Below are 6,000 nucleotides of genomic sequence, written 5' to 3' on the forward strand. Positions count from 1 at the left end.
TACATTTCCCATCAAACTCAAGGTTATTTTTAGAAGTTCAATCAATAATTCTTCCATGATTGCTTTAAAAAGAAAAAAGAAAAACTGGAGCAATCTTGTTTTCTCTGTGTTACAATTTTTTTTAAGTAAGCTCTACATCCAATGTGGGACTTGAACTCATGACCCCAAGGATCAAGAGCAGCATGCTCTACCAATTCAGCTAGCCAGGCACCCCAGAGCGATCTTATTTTCAATGTCATCCATGCTGAGTGGAGGCTAGCGAGGACCCATCCTAGCTTTCACAGACGAGCAAGGCACCCAGCTACCAAGCATTCAAGCAGAAAAGGTCGACATGGCATGCCCACTCAAATCGGCCCTTAAAAACCTATCAAAAGAGAAGTTCACTCTGGAATCTCTCCATTTTCCAAAGAGGTCATCCATATTCCACCTCCACGGGAGTGTTGCCTACCATACTGTTTTCACTGTCAACTGTTTGTGAACATATGCAACAGGACAAAGTCAGTGTGAAGGAGTCAACTCACCAAGAGTCCCAGCCATGCACTCAGTATCACAGGATTCCATGCTCTGTAGGATATTAAATATGAGTTGAGATATTCCTCCCCAAAAAAGGTTTTGCCCTTAGACCCAAAAACAATAGGAAGCATTAAGTTTAAAAGAATTCAATAAATGCTTGTTGAATCCACTATGTTACAACACCAAGCTCTTAGGTCTTTCATCCCTTCTTCCCAAACTTATGCTTAAGGACTTCTGTGTCTGGTATCCTCTGTTTTCAGGCTGCCTCCCTGACTCCCTAGAGTACTGGGCTTGTCTGCTTCTCTAATACGCAATCATACAGTCATTCTCTCGACAATTAAAAAACCACCTACTGACTGTGTAGTCGGGGCCAGGCACTGGGTTAGGTACAAAACATAGACCAAAGAATAAGACACAGTCCTTGCCCTCAAAGAGCCCAGTGAGAGAATTCTGAAAGGTCTGAAGTTGGTGAAGGAGAATGAATGGTGTCAAACAAATAGACGGAGGGGTGAATAACTTGAAGTCTCTGCCCTCAAAAAGATCAATCAGTACAGAATGAGTAGTAAAGATGATAAAATGCTAGGAAAATGCCAAAAGGCGAAATCCAGGACGCATTCCTGCACCGAGATTACCCAGAGCCCTGAGGATTTGGCCGTCCCCAAAAGTGGGGGGAAGGGCAACGCAAAAAGACCGACTCCAAGGCTTGGCCTCCATGATGAGAAAGTGCTGAAACTATGAGGACACCTGAGAGAAGAACCATGAGGATACCTATGCTGAAGGGGACCCCCTGAGCTGGCCCCATTGTCCAAAGACCAAACCCCACCTATGGCATGAACCTCCACAAAATCTGGAAAAACTAAAATTCAGAGTCACTTTCCTGATCGCAGAAATAAAGGCCAAGTACCCAGAGCAAACAATGAAGCAACCCGAATGGGCAAAGTGGAATGTTGGTCAGAGACTGAAACCCAAAAATCAAACAAATGAGTAGTGGTGGCTCTGGAAAACAAACTCTCATGGATCACAGAAGAGTCTTTAGACATATAAACAAGCTCAGATTTCCCTAAATGCATTTGAGAGCACAGGAATATTATTCAACTGGGCAGTTGGTTTGAATATTGGGGACAGGGAAGTATCTGTTTCAACTTCAAAAAGGAAGCTGCTGGGGGTCGTTAGTTAATTTGGGGAGCGTGAATGCAAACAGAACCACCTCCCATCTGAACCAAAGGCCACGGTTTGCCAACCACACCATCTTCGGGAAGCTCTTTCAAAAGGAGTCTTTGATTTGAATGCCCTTCCCAACAGACAAATCCTGCTTAAACTAGCAGGGCAAGCAAGAGCAGTCTAGGGCCAACCAACTGCTAAAAAAGAAGAGGTAAACCTTCCACTTGGTTCTTCGGAGAGCTGCAACTGGCCACAGAAAGAAACACAAAGTTCTCACTCCCGGAGATCAAAGAAGGCATTTTGTACCAGGAAACCGAATTCAAATTCTCATTTCCAGGAATAAAGCCACAGTGCCCAATATTTGCTTGGGAAAGTAAAACAGGAGACCATGTGGACTCCAACTAAAATCTCTGATGGCTTCACTTCTCAGCCTCGCCAGTTTAACGCTGTTAACATCTTACCCAGGCTTTGCTTTAACTTAAATCCCAGCTTCCCAGCCTGAATGGTCACACGTGCCCACTGGGTAAAAATGAAAGCACTGTAACACTTCATGACAGCGTTTTCTGACCCATCCTGAGTACTAGATGTATGCGACGAGGTGAGGCTGACAAGTGCCAGCTTCCGCTCAGCCCTAGCCTCCCCTAACCACAGTCAGGAGAAACCACTGCAGCCCACGCTCTGATGTTGGTCACAGTATTGAAACGAGAGTGGAAGCAGGAGAATACAGAAAAGGGGGACATACCTCAATCTCCTTCAGGTATGACAACAATCAACTTGCTTTAAAATTATCACCTGGGGTCTTATCAATCAGCCAACAGCATTTGCGTGCCTACTTCGCACAGGCACCGAGCTGTCTACAGTCATCATAGTGCAGGGAAATATTCCCCAAGTAGTCATTATGTTAATAGTCATGTGTTTAATTTTCTTTATCTTTTTACCAAAAAATATGTATCATGTATGTAGGTTAGAAAGTCTAAAAATAAAATCAGCACCCTTGAACCCACCACCCAACCCAAAACCCCAGAAGGTCATCAATGCTCTATCATCTACCTACTTCTTCCTCCCTGAACCTCCCCAGGTCCCTGCAAAATACACACACACACACACACACACACACACACACACACGGTAATCATTTAATCATTGTCCTGAATCTGGGGTTTTATTATGAGTACAAATGCATCTTTATGATTACATCCTATTACTAACAAGGGAGTTGGCTTTCCAAATAAGGCAATGATATATTGGTTCTTCTTAAAAGATGACATCTTTTAAGTTTTTCTAAGGGCAATCACCACTTTAAAGAAAAACACTAAATAATTAATAGACTGAAACTTAGCCATAACAAACTCCTGAAGACAGTGTATGAGTGAATGAAATTTGTCAAACACTGGCCAAAAGGGGCTGAGGACACACGTTCCAGAGTCCCACAAACTCCTGGTTCAAATCCTGACTCCACTGAGGACTAGCTCTACATACAACTAGGGCAACTACTCAATTTCAGGAAGCCTCAATTCCTCATCATAAGAGTGAAATAATAATAAAACATGTGGTTGCTGTGAAAATGTAATGAAAAATGCATGTGAAGAGCTGAGCACTGTGCCTAGCACATATCCGGTGCTCCCCAACATATCTGTCACCAAATTCATTCAAACATATCAAAGGGTTTTTGCTACCATTAACAGTGTACTTCTCCCCAGTGTCTAACAAGTTGTACATTAGACCCCTTCACATAAAGATAAATCAAGATGCAGAGATCCAATAGCAGAACAAGCATAGAGGACTGTTCCCAGTCCCAGCTCCTCTTTGTCTAAAGTACTTTTTGCGCACACGCACGCGCGCACACACACACACACACACACACACACACACACATTGATTCAATCTTCACCTCATGACCTTGAATAACAGGATCATTTTTCAAGCGCATCTCCTGCCCTGTCCCTTCCTCCCCCATAAGGCTGGACTACTTGATCCAACAACCCTACCTAGAAGTCTATCATGATTCTCACAGTATTGGTTCAGTGCAATCTAAGGTAAGTCATAGTCTCCACTGCTTCAATCACTGTTAGCTGTTTGGTGGACAGAGGCAGAAAATTTGGTAAATCACTACTGTGAAAAAAATCATTACAATGCTATTAATGGCATTAAGGTCCCCACTTCTGAAATTAATTACATTCCTGAAGAAGGCAAACTCCTCCATCTCAAAGCAGCATCCTTAATATTCTTTTAAATTACTCAGAGATAACAAGAAATTCACTCGGATTCAAATGATCACTCTCTTCCAAGGTACAAAAGTTGTAACACCACTACCTAAATCGAGTTTTACTTAAAACCCGCTCTCTCCATTTCAAGAAAAATTCACCCGAACTCCAGAAAAGGAGGGTATGAACCCATTCTAGTCCCCCTCCCAGCTCTTGAGTTTTGCCATTTATCCAGAATTTACTGCAACATCATTCACCACCTTCTGAGTGTTTGCGTGCATGTGGGGTGAAGCAGAAATGCTATTAACCCACCACACAATTCCGTCGATTTAAGACCCACACATTGCAGCTTCAAAAGACTTCCTTTTTGGTTTTTGTTTTGTGTGTTTAGTTCCAGGCCAGAAAACAGAAACGACTGCATCACAAAACAAAGTGATTAGGTCTTAGGAGCCAGGTGATCCAAGTCCCGTCCAGGCCTAGGACAACCTCTTGACCCCTCTGTCCCCACCAGCTAAACAGGGGAGGCCCCTATTTCATACCAAAGCATACTGTAAAGCTGGATGGCGAGGCCAGTGTCTGAGGTCAGCACAAGTCTAGTGTCTGCTGGCTGCCCAAGCCCGGGCCCCCAGCCAGCCACCCACCTCCAGAGACAAGTGCCAAGACATACTATAGTGTTTCCATTTAAGGCCTGCCACTTGGATCAGCCCATCTCTGAAATTTCTTAACACCACCTTTCCAGGAAGAATTTTTTTGGGGGAAAAGGGAGGTGGTGTCTATTTTTTGCCACCGCCTTCCCTTGGGCTGTCAGAGCAGTCTGCATCTCTGGGACAGGATTCTTTAAAACCACTGGGTTATATCTAAGTCTCAATTAGACGGCCTCTTCTCAAAAACAATACAAACTGTGCATGAGGCCAGTCCTCTTTCCCATCCCCTACTTGCCATCACTCCTAGTCTCCTCTCTCTCCATCTCTCTGAAACAGACACACACACACAAAAGAAAGCCCAACAAAACGAACAAATCCACTGATTACTCTGCTACCACCTTCCAAAAGCCAAATTAAGCACAACTTTTTAACCATGACTTTCCTCCCGCAGTGTGTTTTCCTCCCTCGGTAGCTTCCTCTGCAGCTTCTCCCCCAGGCAGGGAGCGTTCAAAACTCCGGGGAAAGGGGGCTGCGGGCGCGGGGGGAGGGGAGCCACGTCTGGCGCGGGCCGGACAGACCGACGGCGGCCTAGAGCCCGGGGCGAGCGGTGCGGCCCCGGCCCCGGCCCCTGCGCGGCGCCCCCGCCCGGCCTCCAGCCTCGCTGCCGGGTTACGGCGGTGAGCGAAGGGCTTTAAACTTGGCAAAGTCTCGTGCAACATCTGTAACCACATTCGCCTTCTGGGGATCGGGAGACGAATCCCACATTCCTGGCTTTGAAGCTTTTTGAAACTGCAGCTCGGAAGCCCGGGGGGCGGGCGGGAGTTCAGCGGAGTTTACTGGCTGCGTCTCCGCAGAAAATTCCTCCTGGAAGCGCCCGGCGTTCGGCGGCGGGGCCGACGCGGCCGGGAGCGGAGACGCGGCCCCGACGGAGCGGCCCCGGGCAGGACGGCCGGGCTCCAAGGCGCTGGCCCCGCCGGCGGGGAGGCTGCGGGGAGGAGGCACCGGGGGCGCCCGCGAGGCCCCCGCCGCCCGCCCGCCGCCCGCCGCCCGCCGCCCCGGCCCGGCCCCGCCGCCCCCGCCCCGCCCGCCCCCCGCCCGCCCTCACCTCTGGTCCCGCCGCGGCCGGGCTGAGCCGGGAGGCGGGGAGCGAGCCCTCCGGGCGCTGCGGGGCGGCGCGGCGGGCGGGCGGCGCGGGCGGGCGGGCGGGCGGGGCGTGCGGGCGGCGGGCGAGCCCGGAACTCGGCGGCGGCGGCGGCGGCGGGGCCGGGGCGCTCCTGCCCTCGGGCCGGCGCGCTGGCTGGGGCTGGGGGCAGCCTGGCGGCGGCGGCGGCGGCCACCGGGGAAGAGCCGGGGAGGGAGGGAGGGGAGGCGGGGGAGGAGGAGGAGGAGGAGGAGGAAGGGGAGGGGGCGGCGGGATAAACTTCCCGAGGCGCGGGGGCGCGGGCGGGGCGCGGCCGGGGAGCTGGCGGGCGGCGGGC

At 49.8% G+C, this 6,000-nt stretch overlaps 1 protein-coding gene across 4 annotated transcripts in view; it reads right to left on the bottom strand.

Annotated features, from left to right (window-relative positions):
• The window catches only part of ACVR1 (activin A receptor type 1), a 126,526-nt gene extending 120,816 nt beyond the window's left edge, over nucleotides 1–5,710 (bottom strand). For 3 of the 4 annotated variants that reach the window (XM_049106069.1, XM_049106068.1, XM_025471145.3), the window contains exon 1: nucleotides 5,628–5,696. The gene's annotated coding sequence lies outside the window, so the exon portion shown is untranslated. Of the gene's footprint in view, nucleotides 1–5,627 lie in introns of all 4 variants that reach the window. The other variant, XM_025471144.3, reaches the window with a different exon arrangement.
• Nucleotides 5,711–6,000: the final 290 nt, after the last annotated feature.

The sequence above is a fragment of the Canis lupus genome, chromosome 36 (genome assembly GCF_003254725.2).
Source record: "Canis lupus dingo isolate Sandy chromosome 36, ASM325472v2, whole genome shotgun sequence".
In the NCBI taxonomy this organism is placed as follows: domain Eukaryota; kingdom Metazoa; phylum Chordata; class Mammalia; order Carnivora; family Canidae; genus Canis; species Canis lupus.